The following is a 22,199-nucleotide window of genomic DNA, read 5'->3' on the forward strand; positions in this document are numbered from 1 at the left end:
CATTTCTTTGCTTGTTAAGAACATGAAAATTATCCATTCCTAAATATTTAGATCTTCTTCCCTTTTGATCACATTGTTTCTCTTTTGTTATTTTCTACAGAGAGTTCTTAAAATTGTGTATCTTAAATGGGCCCTGTGTCCCATCCTATAGATGACTGTGAGCATCCACTTCTGTATTTGCCAGGCACTGGCAAAGCCTCACAGGAGACAGCTATTTCAGGGTCCTGTCAGCAAAATCTTGCTGACACATGCAATAGTGTCTGCATTTGGTGGCTGATTATGGGATCGACCCCCGGGTGGGTCAGTCTCTGGGTGGTCCATCCTTTGTCTCTGCAACTCCTTCCGGGGAAATTTTATTCCATATTCTAGGGAGGAATGAAGTATCCAAGTGTTGGTCTTCCTTCTTGATTTTCTTGTGTTTTGGAAGTTGTATCTTGGGTATTCTAGGTTTCTGGGCTAATATACACTTATCAGTGAGTGCATATCAAGTGACTTATTTTGTGATTGGGTTACCTCACTCAGGATGATATCCTCCAGATACATCCATATAAGCTTAGTTGGTAGTCCACTTTAAATATGAGCTCTTTAAACATGCTTAACAACTTGTTTCATTTCCCTAGCAATTTCATTCCTTTAATTTCCATCCAGATTTTTCCTCAGGCAAAGACACAGAGTATTGAGTGGTACCTAGGAACCTTCATCTACAGAGATCCACCTACTTGATTCATGAAGATTTACAAGTGTCTGGCCAGCTCCATCAGGGAACAATTATGAAGGGTTATTCTATCTACAAAGTGCCTGATAGAGTCTCCTGGTACCTTTACTATATTGAAATTTTAAATTTGCCATCTTCTCCTCACTCTTACTATAGCTTCTTTTCTCCCACAGATGTTTCTCCCTTTATTCCAAGCTCTAGCCCAGGTCCTATGTCTAGAATAACCAAACCTATAAAACTATGTTCAATGAAAGTAAGTTTCATTCTTAGCTTCAGAGCCTATTCTGATGCTTAGTCTAGTCCTGCAGTCCATTTTACATCTATCTATCATAAAAAAAACTCTCTGTTTAGGTCACTGACAAAATACCATACATGTATTATTAGCTGAACTGATTTCCCTTTGTTGTTCCCCATAATAGTTCTGTCTGTTTAGACTAGGTGTTCTAAATGGGGCACAAATGAACAATTCCTACAATCAATTGCTTTAATTGTGGAGATTTATTGTAAGCCAACAGGCAGCTATATAGCTAGAATCATTATTGCCTAAAATACAGAGAATTATAAATGACTACTTGCCTACATTGACCAATATGTGAAGAATCACTGGACAAATTATATGACTTTAGCTAAAAGAAAAATGTAAAGAAGAGTCAGAGCCCCTAGTGGGGAAACAAAAACACTTTTCTTCATCCAAATTTAATAGGTAATTAGTTTCCCACTGTATCATTTTGCTAAAGATTCTGGTTATTCCCCATGGACATGATTAAATATATTGAGAAAAAGCCAATAGTTTCAGATACATTTTCTCTTGCTTTATAAAATCAAATAACCTTTCATGGCAGTCACAAGAGAGGAACAAAAGAGGACACTTAATTGTACCTTTTCAAGCCATGAGGATATCAGTATTCAGAAAATTGGAGTTTTGAGGAGATTCATATTCAAACTATAAGAGCAAAGTCATCCTCCATATCTTTCACAGGAAAAATTGTTATTCCCAAAGCGATACTTGGATATTTTCTGTCTCAAAAATTGAAAAACAAAAGCTCTAGGCATAAAACTCTCCAACTGCCACATCTCATTGAGACAATTATCAATTAAATTCAGCAGCTGTACATCCAGAACTATGACGCTTTCTGACTCAATGTTTTATGGAATTATTTGATTTAGAAAAATTTTGCTTCACTGTTGTTGATATACATAGACATAGACATAGACATAGACATAGACATAGACATAGACATAGACATAGACATATACAGACATAGACATAGACACCTTGAAATCAGGGATAGTGATTATATCAGAAAGTTTTAATTTAATTTTACCACAGAAGATTCATGCTTATAAATGATTTCATTCTTGGTTTAAAAACGTGAGAAAAATATTAATTACAAAAGTTTCCTTATTCTGAGAACAAGATAAAAAGGAAGATTTGGATGAAGCATTTAAGCTACAAAAGTCAGATATACATATATATTTCCATTCCTCTACATATAGATATCCATTTGTCTCAGCACCATTAGTTGGAGAGGATAAATTTTCTCTGATATAAATTCTTTGGCATCTTTGTCAAAAATTTGGTAGCTGTATCCATATCACCATCCCTGATTTCAAGATATATTTCAGAGCTATAGTAATAAATCCTGCATGGTATTGGCATAAAGACAGATAAGTTAGTCAATAATATCAAATCAAAGACCCAGACACAAATCTACATACTTGTGGACCCTAGATTTTTAATAAAGAAATACACACTAAAAAAAAAGACAACATCATTAATAAATGTTGGTGGTCTAATTGGATGTAAGCATGTAGAAGAATACAAATGGATATATATATATATCATACTGCAAACAACTCAAGTCCATATGGATCAAAAGCTTCAACATACAATCAGATACACTGAACACTATTAATAGAAGAGAAAATGGGGAATAACCTTAAACACGTTGGCATGAGAAATAAGTTCCTGAACAGAGCACCAATAGTACAGGCACTAAGATCGTTAATAAATGGGACTTCGTGAAACTGAAAAGGTTCTATAAAACAAAGGACACTATCAATAGGACAAAATGCAAACTAGAAAATGTGAAGAGATTTCACCAATTCCACATCTGACAAAGGGCTAATATCCAAAATATATAAAGATCTCAAGAAACTGGACACAAAGATTATGGTAGTGGCCAACCAAAGTCTGGTCTAAGTTGAGGCCACAAGATAGAGCTCATGTCTGACACTTCCTGGATGGCCATGAAGCAGAGCCTGGACTGCCCAGAAACCCTTAAAAGAAGCAAATATAACTGACCAACATAAGTCAGTGAAATGATTCTTAATAATATTCTGCTATATGCATAGTTCAATTTCAAACCCTATTGTTATCAGAGGGGCATCATCCAATAACTGATGGGAACAGATGCAGAGGCTCATAATCAAACATTAAGTGGAGGCAGGGGAATCTCTCAGAAGAGAGGAAGGAAGGATTGTAAAAGCTAGAGGGGTCCAGGACACCAGGAGAACACATCCCATAGAATCAACTAAGCAATGATATAGGGGCTCAAAGAAACTGGAATGGCAAGCATGGACCCTGTATGGGTCTGAGCTTGGTCCTCTGCATATATGATTTGGTTATATACATTGCTTTTCTTGTGAGTGGAAGTGAGGTGTGTCTCTGACTCTTGCCTGTATTTGAGACCCTTTCCTTTTTATAGTTGCCTTGTCCAACCTTGATATGAGTGTTTGTGCTTAGTTTTATTGTAACTTGTTATTCCATGTTTTGTTGATATTCCTAGGAGGCTGTCACTATTTTGTGAAGGGAAATGGAGGAGTAGATCTGGGAGAGATAGTAGGTGGGGGATTCTGGGAAGAGTGAAAGCAAGGAAAACTGCAGTCAGGATGTAATGTATTAAACAAGAATAAAAACTTAAAAATAAAAACATCACATATATACATGTGTTTGTATATATGTCTTTCTGTGTGTATGTGTGTTAAATAGAAATAAATATATTTAGAGGAACAAATATAGCTACTTAAAGAGAAGGACAAGGGAAGGGGAAAATATATATAGGGTGAATATGGTCAAATTACAATGTATGCTTATATGAAAATGTTCTTATGAAATACTTTCATTTGAACATTAATCCATGATAGAGGAAGCTACAGGAGTTAATAAATAAGGTCACTATTTTTGAAGTTATCATTTATGTCTCTCAGAGCAATATCCAAGCATAATTTCATGAATACTAATTTCATTTGTCAAAGAATCAGGTCACAGAACAGCCTTCCTCCCTATACACATTTTTTTTCTCAGGTTCCTGGTTGGCATCCTTGAACCCACGAAGGTACCCACTGATGTACCTTCATGCCTTGAAGGACTGTATACTTGAAAGGGGCAACAGTTTACAGAACCATAGGTCTCCCACATATTTGTGATCCCAGTAAAGATTTGTGATGCTACAAACTCATGAACCAAAATTCCAAAATGGGAATCTTATTCTCTGTACTCACTGTTGATTTGCATCCATTGTCTGGCACTTTACTTTCACATAGAACACAATAGGATAGCCATTTTACACATCCTGGTACATGAATTTGTATTTGAATAAGTTAAAATAAAGACCTAGGACCAAATTCCTCAGTTACATCATGATAGAAGCATGCAGTGAAAGTGTTAACACTGTAGATGGCACAACTTATAGACTATTTCCCCCATTATACTAAATTTTATTACAGAGTACTCCACTAAATAAGATAATACCAAAACAACTCAGACAAGGTGTTTACAACTGTCTTATGGTCATATATTCGTGTGTGTGTGTGTGTGTGTGTGTGTGTATGTGTATATTTGTACATAGTCTAAATAGTAGTATATTTTAATTAAAAACAAATGACTCAATCTTAGTTACTATAATAACCTTTTTAGCTAATCTCTTAGCACGTGTGATGGTTTATATATTCTTGGACTAGGGAGAGGCACCATCTGGAGGTGTGACCTGGTTGGAGCAGGTGTGTCACTGTGGGTATGGGCTTAAGACTCTCACCCCAGTTGCCTGGAAGTCAGTGTTCCACTAGCAGCTTTTGGACGAAGATGTAGAACTCTCAGCTCTGACTGTGCCATGCCCGCCTGGATACTGCCATGCTCCCACCTTGATGATAATGGACTGAACCTCTGAACCTGGAAGCCAGCCCCATGTAAATGTTGTATTTTATAGGACTTGCCTAGGTCATGGTGTCTGTTCACAGCAGTAAAACACTAAGATAGCATGCAAATATAATTTTCTGCTCTAATATTTACATACGCAATTTTTAATTTGGCCTTCTTTTGCTTTAAATTACATATATCATATTTTCATTCTCCAATATAATCTTAATTATAATTTTAATGCTTGTATAATATTCCATCATATTGATATCCCATAATTTCTTAAATCATTTTTTAAAGTTAAACCTTCTCCTAGAACTTACTCTTTTTATAAATGTATAATTCAGTTGATATTTCCACTGTTCTCTTATAAAGCATAATCATTTTCTTTATTCACATCTGCTTCTTAATGGAGATCCTATGTGAAGCATCTGTGGTGTTCAGAATATAAAGCTGTCTATAGCTAATTTAATCCAATTAAACAAAAATAAAACAAAAACAGTTTGTGTGAGCAATGGATTTAGTAGTTCTTTTTATTGTAAGTATTTGGAGAATGACCTTGATGTAACTGTAATTTTCACTATTCTGCAGCTTTCAATCCCTTATATCCTATAATGCACTTGGTTTCAGAAATCATCTGTAGGAAAATAGAATGCATGATACCCAGCAGAAATAACTGTCAAACACACTTTTTATTTTCTCTTGCCAGCTCAGTCATTCTCTCTCAATACTATGTTCTTCATAGAGAAAAGAAAGCTTGTGTTTGGTGGTCTAGTTGTTTATATGTTGTGTCTACAATATACACCAAGTTTCCTCTACTTGTACTCAGAACTCCATAGGCATTTTATAATCTCTGATATTTGCTTAAAGTTGAAAATACTTTGCCATTTTCTTTCTAATATATGGTCTCCATAAAATTTTAATACAGACTTCTGTCTTGAACCTAGAGTGCAAATACAACAATCACAGAATACAACAGAAAGGAAATAAATTACTTCACATATGAGGCTTTTTAAAAAGTAAGCACTCATGGCTGGAAAGATGAGTCAGTGGTTAAATTTCCTTGTTGTTTTTGCAGAGGGCCTAAGTTTGGTTGTCAGCAGCTATGTCAGGTGTCTTCCATCATTCTGTAACTCTATATCCATGATGTCTATTGCAGTTGACTAGCATCTAAGGGTACCCAGATGGCAGCCCCCCCAAAACACATTTATTTTTATTAAAAGCAAGTAGTCACAAGGAAAATTGCCATCAGTTATAATGAAACTTTATGTGTCTCAAAATAGTTCTGAATCCTTTCTCAGAAACAAAAGATATGGTTTATGTTTATGTCATTATCCACTAAGATATATGAAAGGAAGCCAGGATACCCAGTTCCTTTGGTGTTACTTGGATGAAGGTGTGATTAGAGCTGACACAATGAAACTAGATAATGGACCATTAATCTTGTCCCTGAATAAGATTGATTCTACCTTTTGTAGCAGTCATTGAGTGCTTGTAGCTCTTCATATAGGAGTGGAGTCTTATGGAAATTTCTCCATCTACATTGGAATGCCAATTGGTATGGACACTCAGGTTATGCTTAGGTTATAAGCATAAGTGTTTAGATTGCAGTTAGGAACTATGTTGATTTGGGGAAATGGCAGTAGTAGGTTTCCCCTTAGTGTCGATGACTCTCCTGGGAAATCTTTTATATTCTACCAGTCACAATTAAAACCAGATTTTGTAAATGGTTAAACCAGGTGCAAACTATCTATCTTTATATCCCCAAACAATACCACTCAGAACATGATATCTTTAAGGAAATTTTGGACCTTAAAATGCACACTATAAAACATTAAGTATGACATTTCAACCTTATCTTAACCAGACTTTCAGACATTCCTAACATATGTACAAAGGCATTTTAGCCCAGGTACATATTAACCATTCCTTCATGCATGGAGATAAGCTATGCATATATACATTGGGTTATATATCTGTTTTCTCTATTAACGAGCATACAGTTTACTGATAGACACATGTCAAGATTCACAAAAGCTGCTTGGACATTTGTACCTGATTTTACATTGCATATCCTCAACCTAGAACATCCTTTGAACTTTAACAGATTTAGTTTTTGACTAGCCAAACATGGTTAAGATAAGAAAATCTATCTGGATGCTTTATTATCCAGAGGACTGAGTTATCATTGGTAAAGTACTGCAGGGGATCCTATAACGCATGGGTAATTAATTATTGAGTTCAGTCACATTCAACACTGAACAACAGCAATACAACCTGTAGGATAACCTTGTCAGTGGCTTCTCTTCATATTTTTCATCAAAGGACTAGAGTTAGGCCAAGAGAAATGGAATGTTCTGAGTTTTCAAAATGGTGTTTGAATGGAAGCCCACTGCCATGGTTTTAGTGCTTTGGGGTACTGCATTATTTGGCTTGGGACTGTTACAAAGTACCAATAAAATACTGCAATTTCTTGTCTCAAGTTCTACACTGATGCGTCTAGATGTTACTAGGTTGATTTATTTAAAAGGATGTGAGTAAAAAAAAATTCAAGGTCACTCTTCTTAACTAATATAGTCATTGTATTCAGATAAAAATTAGTTATATGGCTTAGTAGGTAGGTGACATGAGTTTAATCTCAAAATCCCACATAGTGTAAGTACAGGAAATTAATGGCATCCCCAATGAAAAAGCAGCCTATGATAAGCAGAAACTATAATAAGGATCAGAGCAGACACTAGTAAAACAGAAACTAAAATAAAAATGCATGTAATCAATCAGAATTGATTGTTTTTTTTAAATAAATAAATACCCACTACAGAAGAATGGATTCAGAAAATGTGGTTCATTTACACTATTTAGCTATTAAGATTGAGGACATCCTGAGTTTTGCAGGCAAATGGGTGGATGTAGAAAATATCATCCTGAGTGAGGTAATGCAAACATAAAAGGACATGCATGGTATGTACTCATTAATAAGTTGATATTAGCTTCCCCGCAAAAAAACAAAACAAAACAAACAAAAAAACAAAACAAAAACAAAAACAAACACAGAGTAGCCAAGATACAGTCCACAGAACTTCTAAAGGTCAACAAGCTGAAGTGCCCAAGTGAGGACACCACAGACCCACTCAGGAGGAAGAAGAAATCAATCACAACTGGGGAGGGAGGGAGGGAGAGACCTGTGAGGGAAAGTGGATGGGTGTAGGGAGTTGTGGGAGGGAGAGGAGAACCTGATCTGGTATTGGGTGAGGGAAATGAACTGAAGCCCTGAAGGACAGGAGAAAGAATGGAAACTGGCAACATCAGGAGATAGGAGGTTGCGGGGAGGTGTCCTCTAGAATGCATCAGAGATATGGAAGGTACGGGACTCTTGGGATTCAAAGGGAGGAACCTTAAATACCGGACAGTAGGGAGAGGGAACTTACAGAGCCCACCTCCAGATGGAAGATAGGACATCAAATGAGAGAGGGGGGGCATCGTACAGTAACAACTCTGACCAATAATTGTTCTTGTCTGAAAGAATTACAGGGATGGAAATAGAGAGAAGCCTTAGGAAAAGAAGGTCTAGCAACAGGCCCAAAGTTGGACCCAGCTCAAGGGGAGGTCCCAAGGCCTGACACTATTACTGAGGCTATGGAGCACTCACAAAAAGGGACCTAGCATGACCGCATTCTGGAAAACCCAACAAGCAGCTGAAAGAGTCAGATTCAGATATTTTTGCCCAACCAATGGACAAAAGCAGCTGACCCCTGTTGTTGAATAAGGATGGCTGAAAGAGGCTGAGGAGAAGGGCGACTCTGTATGAATACCAGCAGTCTCAATGAATCTGAACCTCTGAGATCTCTTAAACCCTGGACCACCAAACAGGCAGCATTCTCCAGCTGATATGAGGTACCCAATACACATAGAGTAGAGCTGCTGGATCTGTGTTCATTCAGAGATGATGCACCTAACCCTCAAGAGACTGGAAGCCCAGGGAGTTTAGAGGTCAGGTGGAGTGGGTGTTGGGACATCCATGTGGAGACAGGGAGTGGGGAAGAGGTATGGGATGTGGAACAGTAAGAGGGTGGAGAGGGGAGGGGGATAAAACATAGAGCGTGAAAAATAAATTAATTAAGTTTAAAAAGTGATATACTCCTAGACAAATTAGTCAAAAGAAAGAGAAAATATAAATTTATAAAATTAGAAATGAAAAGATGTAAACTACTAGAGATTAGTTTAAAACACACAGAATTACTAGGAATATAGGAAAATTCATATTTCAAAAGTTGAAGTATATAGAAAAATGTATAAATGTCTTTACACCTAACATATCAAAATCAAATCAAAATACACACACACACACCACACATACACACACATACACACATATACACACACGCACAGAGAGAGAGAGAGAGAGAGAGAGAGAGAGAGAGAGAGAGAGAAATACCAGATCCATAAAAACTAACAAGTGACAGATATATATATATATCCCAAGATATAATATATATCTTGGGAGATATAAGTTATATATATATATATATATATATATATCTCCCAAGCTAGCTAAAGCCAATACTTTTGATCTGTTCCCTAAAGTAGAAATGGAAGGAGCATTGTCAAATATCCCATAAAGCCAACATTACAACAAAATAAGGACACAACAAAGAAAAAAAGTAGGCCAATTTGATAAACATTAGGAGAATAATTTCTTTATAGAATTCTTGAATGATTAATTCAAGAATTGGAAGAGCATGCATTATAACCAAGTTGGTTTCATTTCAGGGATACAAACTTGGTTCAATAAATGGAAATCAGTAGGTATAATTCTGCAAGTCAATAGACTTAAGTAAAGAAAGGCATGATAATTCTAATGTGTGCACAAAAGACACTCCCTCATTAAAGTTCATCATCCCATCTTGATGAAAATCCCCAAAGAATGTGGGAGTAACAGGAACATACCTCAACATAATAAAGTTCTTATATGGCAAACTTATAACTAATGCTATATACTAAATGAAAAATTTTCTAAATATTTTCTGTATATTCTAAAATGATAATGTTTCCACTCTTAATTGCCCTAACTCCCAGTTGCTTAGTTAGAGGAATGGGACACAAGAAAGAAAGAAGTTGGCAAGATGGTTAAGAGCACTATATGCTCCTCTAGTATATCTGGGTTTGATTCCAAACACCCACAAGGTGACTCACAACTATCTGTAACTCCAGTTCCAGGGGATTTGATGCCCTCTTCTGGCCTCCATTGGCAGCAGGCATATGTAATGCACTTACATACATGCAGGCAAAACCCTCATATACATAAAACAAAATAAAATAATATAAAAGAAAGAAAAAAAAAAATAGAAAAAGAACTCAAATTTTCTCTATTAGTAGACCATATTGAAAAATCCAAGATGCTACCAGAAAACTCTTAGAGCTGAAAAAGGTAAGCAAGGTATCAGAACACAAATTTAATACATTTTCAATAACTAATAATAAACTTGCTGAAAGAGGATGAGAACATTAATCCATTCTCATTTAACTTAAAAAGTTAAAATATCTAAGAATAAACAAAATAATATGAAAAACCTCTACAATGAAACTGCAAGACACTGAAAGAATTTGAAAAGGATTTTAGGAACTATAAAGTCTTTATTTTTTCATGAATTAGCAAAATTAATATTGTGGAAATGGCTATATGGCAAAGTGATCTACAGGTCTAGTACAATTCCCATCAAAATTCCAGTAACATTCTTCATAGAGCTAGAAAAATAAACAATCTTAACACACTTATGGAAACATAACCACCACCTACCCAATACTCAAAACAGTCTCATTCAGAAAGAACAATAGTGGAGCTACCACAATGTCTGATCTAAAATTATCATACAGAGCCACAGTAACAAAGGCAAACTAGTCTTGACATGAAAACACATACACAAGCCAATTAAACAGAGAATAAGGACTTGATATAAGCCCACACATCTACCTCTACATAATTTTTGACAAATGCACCAAAATATACATCAAGAAAATGATAGCTTTTGCTAGAAATGTGCTGGAAAGATGCAGAAGAATGAAATTGTATTCATATCACTCACCCTGGACACAACTCAATTTAAAATGAATCAAAAGCCTTAATACAGGACATGCAATTTTGAAACTGCTGGAGGGAAACCCAAGTCAAAGATTTATATTAATATAGGCATAGACATGTATTTCTGAAAATAAGTCTAATAATACTGACAATATCTCTAAAATTGAGATTTGAAATTAAGAAAATTGTGCTCAGCAAAGAAAACAATTGTCAGAGTGAAAGGAGCCTACAGAATGAAGGAAAAAAAAGAATAATTTCCAGTTAAGCTTCAGATAGGATGTAGATATCCATTACATAATTAAAAACAAAAGAAAAATGTAAAAATCCTAAACCAAATCTTCCAGTTAGTAAGAGAGTTAATAAACTGTGTAAGCAGTTGATAAAGGAAGAAATAAACAGTGTTGAACATCCTTAGACATCAAAGAAATGCAAATCGAAACAAGTTAGCTCATTTCATCCCGATTAGAATAACTATATCAAGGAAAACAAGTGATAACAGATGCTGAATGTGAATTAGTACAACTACTGTGGAAGTAAATATAGGCATATACCAAAGAAACCTAAAGGCATACTACCATAAGTTCCAGGTACATCAAAAGAATGATAAACATAGCACAGAATTGTACATCTATATAAGATACTATGCTATTGAAAGTAGCCAAGAAATAGACCATTCTAGATGTCCATGAATAATAATAGGTAAATGGATAAGTAAAATGACCATATACACTGTATAATCATAAGTAGCCATACTTAATGATATTTTGCCATTTGCAGGAAAATGAGGACAACTGAAAACAGTCTATAATCCCAGTTCTAGAGGATTATAACCCACTTCATGCCCCAAAAGGCATTGTATATATAAGGTTCACAAACATGCATGCAGGCAACCTCCTCTATGTAAAACATAAATTAATAATAAAAAAAATAAATGCAACAACAGGAATTCTAGTGGTGACATAACTATTCAATATGCTCATTGTGGTTTCCACAAATCCAATCTAGTTATAAATTCATAGAACTTGATATATGTACGTCAACAATAGGGAAACCAGAAAAAGTATGAATACTCTTAAATGTTTTGTATCAATGAAAATATCTTGGCTGTAGGATATTCTAGTTTGTAAATTGTTAGCATAGAGATAAAAGGTGAGTAAACTCTACAAATGATTTCTCCATGATTATTTACAATTTTTTGGAAACATAATTATCTCAAAATTTGTTTCACAAATTTACAAGTACACCGAAACAAATATGCATAACATGCAAGGATGATAAGTATGTATAGAAAAGGCATTCAATATATAAAGAGAATAGATAAATGCAAACTAAAAGAATAAATGCTCTGGGGGTATAGCCTAGTTGATAGAGTGTTTGTCTAGCATGGTGAAAGTCCTAGATTTGATACCCAGCATTGCATAAGCTAGGTTTGATACTACTTGGCAGGTAGAGGCAGGAATATCAACAGTTAAGGCCATTCTTTGCTATATATTGAATCCAAAGCCTGTCTGGGATACATGAGACGAAGTCTCCAAAACAAAGATAGGTAGGAAGAAAGGAGGTAAGAGTGGCAGGAAGGGAGGGAAGAAAGGAGGGAGATGGAAAGAAAGAAAGAAAGAAAGAAAGAGAGAGAGAGAGGGAGGGAGGGAGGGAGGGAGGGAGGGAGGGAGGGAGGGAGGGAGGGAGGGAAGAAGGAAGGAAAGAGAAAGAAAAAAATAAATACTACAGTCTGATGAACAATGGTCCACGTGTTAAAGTTTAGTCCTCAGTGTGGCACTATTGGTGAGAGCTATTAGGAAGTCCTTAGATCATTTGGGGAGGTATTATGAAGCCACAGGTACATATTTTCTATCTATCTATCTATCTATCTATCTATCTATCTATCTATCTATCTATCTATCTATCTATCATCTATCTATCTATCTATCATCTATCTATCCCCTCTCTCTCCAACCCTCCCCTCTATATCCCTTTCCTCCCTCTTTCACGGCTCTCATGAGGTCAATATTTTGCTATGATTTGGACTGTGTCCCCTAGACAGTAAGTTAACAAATGCTTTCTTTATACTAGCCAGTTGCCTTGGGTGTTTCATAGCAGAACCACAAAATAAATACAAGGAGATACCAGTAAACTGTACTTACAATTGGTAAAATCTAAACATAATAATTATCCTTCAAAAAGTGTGGAGGAACTAAAAACCTCACACCATGCTAGTAAAAATACAAAATGATACAACCACTTTAGAAATAGAATTGACAGTTTTGTTGCAAAGTTAAACATACAGTTACATAACCAGCCATTTGATTTTTTGGTATCTATCCCAGCAAAATGCACTTTTATGCACATAAGAAAACAGCCACATGCCCTTCCGGTCCGCTCCAGCACTGGGTCACCTTGTGTGCAGAGTTGGTGGACAGCCCCACAATCCCTAGAGGACTCTCCATGCGATCTTAGGATCACTGGTGAGTGGAACACAACTTCTGTTCCAATTCAATCATGCGGGACCTGAGACAGCTTAAAGGAAGCAGAAAACCGGCCTGACCAGGGGCACAAGTCCCTTCCGGTCAGCACCAACACTGTGTCACCTTGGGTGCTGAGTCAGCGGACACCCCCACAGTCCTTAGAGGACTTTCCACGAAATCTTAGGACCACTGAACAGACAGCTCCATGCTCCTCAAAACAGACACCACTTCCAGGCACTGTAACAGGCCCAGGATCTTTGACAACGGGATCCCAGGATAAAAGGAGCTTGGTCACACCAGTATTGCAGGGTCTCAGAGGAATTTGACTGCCAAGAACTCTGACACACCCAGATTTTCAGGTTCACAGGAGCCCACAAGCAAAGGATCACAGAGAAAGCTGGACTCTGAGGAGTTCTGAATCAACTGGGATTATAGGAAAGACAGGCTCCAATCAGATATATTGAGGCCAGCAAGTACTTGAGATAATCAGATGGAAGGAGGCAATTGTAAGAACAGAAGCAACAGAAACCAAGGTTACTTAGTTGGCATCATCAGAACCAAACTCTCACACCATAGCAAGTCCTGGATCACACCAGAAAAGCAAGATATGGATCTAATGTCACTTCTTATGATGGTGATGGAGGACTTTAAGAAGGAAATACAGGAAAACACAGGTAAACAGCTAGAAGCCTTTAAAGAGGAAGCACAAATATGCCTTAGAGAGTTACAGGAAAACACTACCAAATAGGTGATGGATTTGAATAAAACCATCTAGGAACTAAAAATGGAAGTAGAAAAAATAAAGAAAACCCAAAGGGAGACAACTCTGGAGATAGAAACCATAGGAAAGAAATCAGGAACCATAGATATGAGCATCAGCAACAGGATACAAGAGATGGAAGAGAGAATCTCAGGTGCAGAAGATTCCATAGGGAACATGGACACAACAATCAAAGAAAATGCAAAATGAAAAAGATCCTAACTCAAAACATCCAGGAAATCCAGGACACAATGGGAAGACCAAACTGACAGATAATAGGAGTAGATGAGAATGAAGATTTTCAACTTGAAGGGCCAGCAAATATCTTGAAAAACTTATAGAAGAAAACTTTCCATACCTAAAGAAAGAGATACCCATGAACATACAAGAAGCCTACAGAACTCCAAAAAGACTGTAACAGAAAAGAAATTACTCCCAACATATAATAATAAGAAAAACAAATGCACTAAATAAAGACAAAATATTAAAAGCAGCAAGGGAAAAAGGTCAAGCAACATATAAAGGCAGGCCTATTAGAATTACTCCAGACTTCTCACAAGAGACTATGAAAGCCAGAAAATCCTGGACAGATGGTATAAAGACACTAAGAGAACACAAATGCCAGCCCAGGCTACTATACCCAGCAAAACTCTCAATTAACATAGATGAAGAAACCAAAGTATTCCATGACAAAACCAAATTCACACAATATCTTTCCATGAATCCAGCCCTTCAAAGGATAATAACATAAAAAAATATCAATACAAGAATGGAAACTACGCCCTAGAAAAAGCAAGAAAGTAATCCTTCAACAAATCTAAAAGAAGACAGCCACAAGAACAGTATGCCAACTATAACAAAAAAATAATAATAATAGGAAGCAACAATTACTTTTCCTTACTATCTCTTAATATCAATGCACTCAATTCAACAATAAAAAGACATAGACTAACGGACAGGCTACAGAAACAGGATCCAACATTTTGCTGCTTACAGGAAACACATCTCAGGGGAAAAGACAGGCACTACCTCAGAGTGAAAGGCTGGAAAACAGATTTCCAAACAAACAGTCTGAAGAAACAAGCTGGAATAGTCATTCTAATATCGAATAAAATCCACTTCCAACCCAAAGTTATCAAAAAAGACAAGGAGGGGAATTTCGTACTCATCAAAGGTAAAATCTACCAAGATGAACTCTCAATTCTGAATATCTATGTTCCAAATGCAAGGGCAGCCACATTCATTAAAGAAACTCTAGTAAAGCTCAAAGCACACACTGTACCTCACACAATAATAGTGGGAGACTTCAACACCCCACTTTCATCAATGGACAGATCCTGGAAGAAGAAACTAAACAGGGACACAATGAAACAAACAGAAGTTATGAAACAAATGAATTTAGCAGATATCTACAAAACATTTTGTTAAGAGTATAAAATATTTATAATGATATATGTACTGGCTAGTTTTGTATGAACTTGACACAGCTGGAGTTATCACAGAGAAAGGAGCTTCAATGGAGGAAATGCCTCCATGAGATCCAACTGTAAGGCATTTTCTCAATTAGTGATCAAGGGGGAAAGGCCCCTTGTGGGTGGGACCATCTCTGGGCTGGTAATCTTGGGTTCTATAAGAGAGAAGGCTGAGCGAGCCAGGTGAGGCAAGCCAGTAAAGAACATCCCTCCATGGCCTCTGCATCAGCTCCTGCTTCCTGACCTGCTTGAGTTCCAGTCCTGACTTCCTTGGTGATGAACAGCAGTATGGAAGTGTAAGCCAAATAAACCCTTTCCTCCCCAACTTGCTTCTTGGTCATGATGTTTGTGCAGGAATAGAAACCCTGACTAAGACAATATATTAGATAAAATACTTAAAAATGAACTTATTAGGTAATTTTTGCATAGTTTTTAGTAATCATGTCCAAATGATTATGAAGAGAAATTACAATATATGTCATTTGAATTTTAATGCTTTTTAAATTTTATTTATTTATTTATTTACTTATTTTGCCATTTTTTAATTTATTTTTTAATTAGGTATTTTCTTCATTTACATTTCAAATGTTATCCCAAAAGACCCCCAGACCTTCCTCCACAACTCCCCTACCCACCCATTCCCACTTCTTGGCCCTGACGTTCTCCTGTACTGAGGTATATAAAGTTTGCAAGACCAAGGAACCTCTCTTCTGAATGGTGGGCGACTAGGCCATCTTTTGATACGTATGCAGCTAGAGACATGAGCTCCTGAGTTACTGGTTAGATCATATTGTTGTTCCACCTATAGTGTTGCAGACCACTTTAGCTCCTTAGGTACCTTCTCTAGCTCCTCCATTGAGGGCCCTGTGTTCCATCCAATAGCTGACTGTGAGAATCCACTTCTGTGTTTGCCAGGCCCCTGCATAGCCTCAAAAGAGACAGCTATATCAGGGTCCTTTCAGCAAAATCTTGCTGGTGTATGCAATGGTGTCAGCGTTTGGAGGCTGACTATGGAATTGATTCCGGAGATGGCAGTCTCTAGATGGTCCATTCTTTTGTCTCAGCTACAAACTTTGTCTCTATAACTCCTCCATGGGTGTTTTGTTCCCAATTCTAAGAAGTGGAAAAGTGTCCACACTTTGGTATTCATTCTTCTTGAGTTTCATGTCTTTTGTATCTTGGGTATTCTAAGTTTCTGGGCTAATATCCGCTTATCAGTGAATACATATCATGTGAGCTCTTTTGTGATTGGGTTACCTCACTCAGGATGATGCCCTCCAGGTCCATCCATTTGCCTAGGAATTTCATTAATTTTTTTGTTTTTAATAGCTGAGTAGCACTCCATTATATAAATGTAAAACATTTTATGTATCCATTCCTCTGTTGAGAGAAATTTGGGTTCTTTTCAGCTTCTGGATATTATGAATAAGCCTGCTATAAACATAGTGGAGCATGTGTCCTTCTTACCAGTTGAAACATCTTCTGGATATATGCCCAGGAGAGGTATTGCGGGATCCTCCAGTAGTATTATGTACAATTTTCTGAGGAACCACTAAACTAATTTCCAGAGTGGTTTTAAAAGCTTGCAATCCCACCAACAGTGGAGGAGTGTTCCTCTTTCTCCACATTCTGGCCAGCATCTGCTGTCACCTGAATTTTTTATCTTCTCCATTCTGACTGGTGTGAGGTGGAATCTCAGGTTTGTTTTGATTTGCATTTCCCTTATGCTTAAGGATGCTGAACAATTTTTCAGGTGATTCTCAGGCATTCAGTATTCCTCAGATGACAATTCTTTAACTCTGAGCCTCATTTTTCAATTAGGTTATTTAATTTTCTGGAGTCCACCTTCTTGAGTTCTTTATATATATTGGATATTAGTCCCCTATATGATTTAGGATTGGTAAAGTTCCTTTCCCAATATGTTGGTGGCCTTTTTGTCTTATTGACAGTATCTTTTGCCTTACAGAAGCTTTGTAATTTTATGAGGTCCCATTTGTAGATACTCGATCTTACAGCACAAGCCATTGCTGTTCTATTCAGGAATTTTTCCCCTGTGACCATATTTTTGAGGCTTCTGCGCACTTTCTCTTCTATAAATTTCAGTGACTCTGGTTTTATGTGGAGTTCCTTGATCCACTTAGACTTGAGATTTGAACAAGGAGATAGGAATGGATCAATTCGCATTCTTCTACATGATAAACTGACAATCGCCTGTTGTGCCAGCACCATTTGTTGTAAATGCTGTCTTTTTTTCCACTGGATGATTTTAGCTCCCTTGTCAAAGATCAAGTGACCATAGGTGTGTGGGTTCATTTCTGGGTCTTCAAATTCTATTCCATTGGTCTACCTGCCTGGCACTATACCAGTACCAGGCAGTTTTTAATCACAATTTCTCTGTAGTACAATTTAGGTTAGGCATGGTGATTCCACGAGAGGTTCTTTTATCCTTGAGAAGAATTTTTGCTATTCCAGATGAATTTGCAAATTGCCCTTTCTACTTCTTTGAAGAATTGAGTTGGAATTTTGATGGGGATTGCATTGAATCTGTAGATTTCTTTTGGCAAGATAGCTATATTTCGCACACTGATCCTGCCAATCCATGAGAATGGGAGATCTTTCCATCTTCAGAGATCTTTAATTTCTTTCTTCAGAGACTTGAAGTTCTTATCATACATATCTTTCACTTCCTTAGGTAGAGTCACACCAAGGTATTTTATATTATTTGTGATTATTGTGAAGGCTGTTGTTTCACAAATTTGTTTCTCAGCCTGGTTATTCTTTGTTTAGAGAAAGGCCATAGACATGTTTGAGTTAATTTTATATCCAGCTACTTCACTGAAGCTGTTTATCAGGTTTAGGAGTTCTCTGGTGAAATTTTTAAGGGTCACTTATATATACTATCATATCACCTGAAATAGTGATATTTTGACTTCTTCCATTCCAATTTGTATCCCATTGATCTTCTTTTGTTGTCATATTTCTCTGGCTAGGACTTCAATTACTATGTTGAATAGGTAGGTACAAAGTGGGTAGCCTTGTCTAGTCCCTGATTTTAGTGGGATTGCTTCTCACCATTTACTTTTCTGTTGGCTAGTGGTTTGCTATAGATTCCTTTTATCATGTTTATATATACTATCATATCACCTGAAATAGTGATATTTTGACTTCTTCCATTCCAATTTGTATCCCATTGATCTTCTTTTGTTGTCATATTTCTCTGGCTAGGACTTCAATTACTATGTTGAATAGGTAGGTACAAAGTGGGTAGCCTTGTCTAGTCCCTGATTTTAGTGGGATTGCTTCTCACCATTTACTTTTCTGTTGGCTAGTGGTTTGCTATAGATTCCTTTTATCATGTTTATATATACTATCATATCACCTGAAATAGTGATATTTTGACTTCTTCCATTCCAATTTGTATCCCATTGATCTTCTTTTGTTGTCATATTTCTCTGGCTAGGACTTCAATTACTATGTTGAATAGGTAGGTACAAAGTGGGTAGCCTTGTCTAGTCCCTGATTTTAGTGGGATTGCTTCTCACCATTTACTTTTCTGTTGGCTAGTGGTTTGCTATAGATTCCTTTTATCATGTTTAGGTGTGGGCCTTGAATTCCTGATCTTTTCAAGACTATTATCATGAATGGGTGTCTGATTTTGTCAAATGCTTTCTCCGCATCTAAGGAGATGATCATGTGCTTTTTGTATTTGAGTTTGTTTATATAGTGGATTACGTTGATGGATTTCCATATATCAAACCATCCATGCATCCCTGGAATGAAGTCTACTTGGTCAGGATGGATGATTGTTTTGATGTGTTCTTGGATTCAGTTATCTAGAATTTTTATTGAGTATTGTTCATCAATATTCATAAGGGAAATTGGTCTGAAGTTCTATATCTTTGTTGGGTCTTTCAGTGGTTTAGGTATCAGAGTAATTGTGGCTTCGTAGAATGAATTGGGTAGAGTAACTTCTGATTCTATTTTTTGGAATAGTTTGAGAAAATTGGAATTAGATCCTCTTTGAGGGCCTGCTAGAACTCTGCAGTAAACCCATCTGGTCCTGGGTGTTGTTTGGTTGGGAGACTATTAAAGACTACTTCTATTTCTTTAGGGGATATAGAACTGTTTATGCCATTAATCTGATCCTGATTTAATTTTGGTACCTGGTACCTGGTATCCAATTCGTCCACATTTTCCAGGTCTGTGGAGTATAGTCTTTTGTAGAAGGATCTGATGCTGTTTTGGATTTCTTCAGGATCTGTTGTTATGCCTCCCTTTTCATTTCTGATTTTGTTAATTAGGATGCTGTCCCTGTGCCCTCTAGTGAATCTGCCTAAGGGTTTATATATCTTGTTGAATTTCTCAAAGAACCAGCTCCTGTTTTGGTTAATTCTTTGAATAGTTCTTTTTGTTTCCTCTTGGTTGATTTCGCCCCTGAGTTTGATTATTTCCTGTCATCTACTCCTCTTGGGTGAATTTGCTTCCTTTTGATCTAGAGCTTTTAGGTGTGTTGTCAGCTGCTAGTGTGTTCCCTCTAGAGTTTTTTTTTTTTTTTTTTTTGGGGGGGGGGAACTCAGAGCTATGAGTTTTCCTCTTAGGAATGCTTTCAGTGTTTTCCATAAGTTTGGGTATGTTGTGGCTTCATTTTCATTAAACTCTAAAATGTCTTTAATTTCATTCTTTATTCCTTCTTTGATCAAGTTATCATTGAGAAGAGTGTTGTTCATTTTCCAGATGAATGTTGGCTTTCTATTATTTCTGTTGTTATTGAAGATCAGCCTTAGTCCATGGTGATCTGACAGGATGCATGGGACAATTTCAATATTTTTGTATATCTTGAGGCCTGTTTTGTGACGCATTATATGGTCAGTTTTGGAGAAGGTCCCGTGAGGTGCTGAGAAGAAGGTATATCCTTTTGTTTTAGGATAAAATATTCTGTAGATATCTGCTAAATCCATTTGTTTCATAACTTCTGGTAGTTTCACTGTCTCCCTGTTTAGTTTCTGTTTCCACGATCAGTCCATTGATGAAAGTGGTGTGTTGAAGTCTCCCACTATTATTGTGTGAGGTGCAACTTGTGCTTTGAGCTTTACTAAAGTTTCTTTAATAAATGTGGCTTCCCTTGCATTTGGAGCATAGATAATCGAATTGAGAGTTCCTCTTGGAAGATTTTACCTTTGATGAGTATGAAGTACCCCTTCTTGTCTTTTTTGATAACTTTGGGTTGGAAGTAGATTTTATTCGATATTAGAAAGACTACTCCAGCTTGTTTCTACAGACATTTGCTTAGAAAATTGTTTTCCAGCTTTTCACTCTGAGGTCATGTATCTCTTCTTCTCTGAGATGGGTTTCCTCTAAGCAAAATAATATGGAATGCTTCACAAATTTGCCTTTCATCCTTATGCAGGAGCCATGGTAATATTCTTTGTATAGTTCCAATTTTAGTGTATGTGTTGCCGAAGCAAGCACTCTACAGAACATTTTATCCTAAAACAAAAGGATATACCTTCTTCTCAGTACCTCATGGTACCTTCTCCAAAATTGACTACACAATTGGTCATAAAACAGGCCTCAACAAATACAAAAATATTGAAATTTTCCCATGCGTTCTATCAGATCACCATGGTCTAAGGCTGATCTTCAATAACAACATAAATAATAGGAAATCAGTCTGGCGGTTCCTCAGAAAATTGGACATAGTACTACCAGAGGATCCAGCAATACCTCTCCTCGGCATTTATCCAGAAGATGCCCCAACTGGTAAGAAGGACACATGCTCCACTATGTTCATAGCAGCCTTATTTATAATAGCCAGAAGCTGGAAAGAACCCAGATGCCCTTCAACAGAGGAATGGATACAGAAAATGTGGTACATCTACACAATGGAGTACTACTCAGCTATTAAAAAGAATGAATTTATGAAATTCCTAGCCAAATGGATGGGCCTGGAGGGCATCATCCTGAGTGAGGTAACACATTCACAAAGGAACTCACACAATATGTACTCACTGATAAGTGGATATTAACCCCAAACCTAGGATTCCCAAGATATAAGGTACAATTTGCTAAACACATGAAACTCAAGAAGAATGAAAACTGTAGTGTGGACACTATGCCCCTCCTTAGAATTGGGAACAAAACACCCATGGAAGGAGTTACAGAGACAAAGTTTGGAGCTGAGATGAAAGGATGGACCATGTAGAGACTGCCATATCCAGGGATCCACCCCATAATCAGCATGCAAACGCTGACACCATTGCATACCCTAGCAAGATTTTATTGAAATCTTAATCTTCCTAATGCTACGACCCTTTAATATAGCTCCTCACGTTGTGGTGACCCCAACCATAACCATCACTGGAAAGAGAGGCCCATTGGACACGCAAACTTTATATGCCCCAGTACAGGGGAACGCCAGGGCCAAAAAGGGGGAGTGGGTGTGTAGGGGAGTGGGGGTGGGTTGGTATGGGGGACTTTTGGTATAGCATTGGAAATGTAAATGAGCTAAATACCTAATAAAAAATGGAAAAAAAAAGAAAGCCAACATTCACCTGGAAAATGTACAACACTAGA

General features: G+C 36.9%; 1 non-coding gene across 1 annotated transcript; it reads right to left on the bottom strand.

Moving 5' to 3' along the window:
- Positions 1–20,988: 20,988 nt before the first annotated feature.
- Positions 20,989–21,095, bottom strand: Gm23516. Its single transcript, XR_003953142.1, has one exon. It is a non-coding gene; the product is annotated as a U6 spliceosomal RNA (small nuclear RNA).
- Between the last annotated feature and the right edge of the window lie 1,104 nt (positions 21,096–22,199).

This window comes from Mus musculus, chromosome X (assembly GCF_000001635.26).
Source record: "Mus musculus strain C57BL/6J chromosome X, GRCm38.p6 C57BL/6J".
Lineage (NCBI taxonomy): Eukaryota > Metazoa > Chordata > Mammalia > Rodentia > Muridae > Mus > Mus musculus.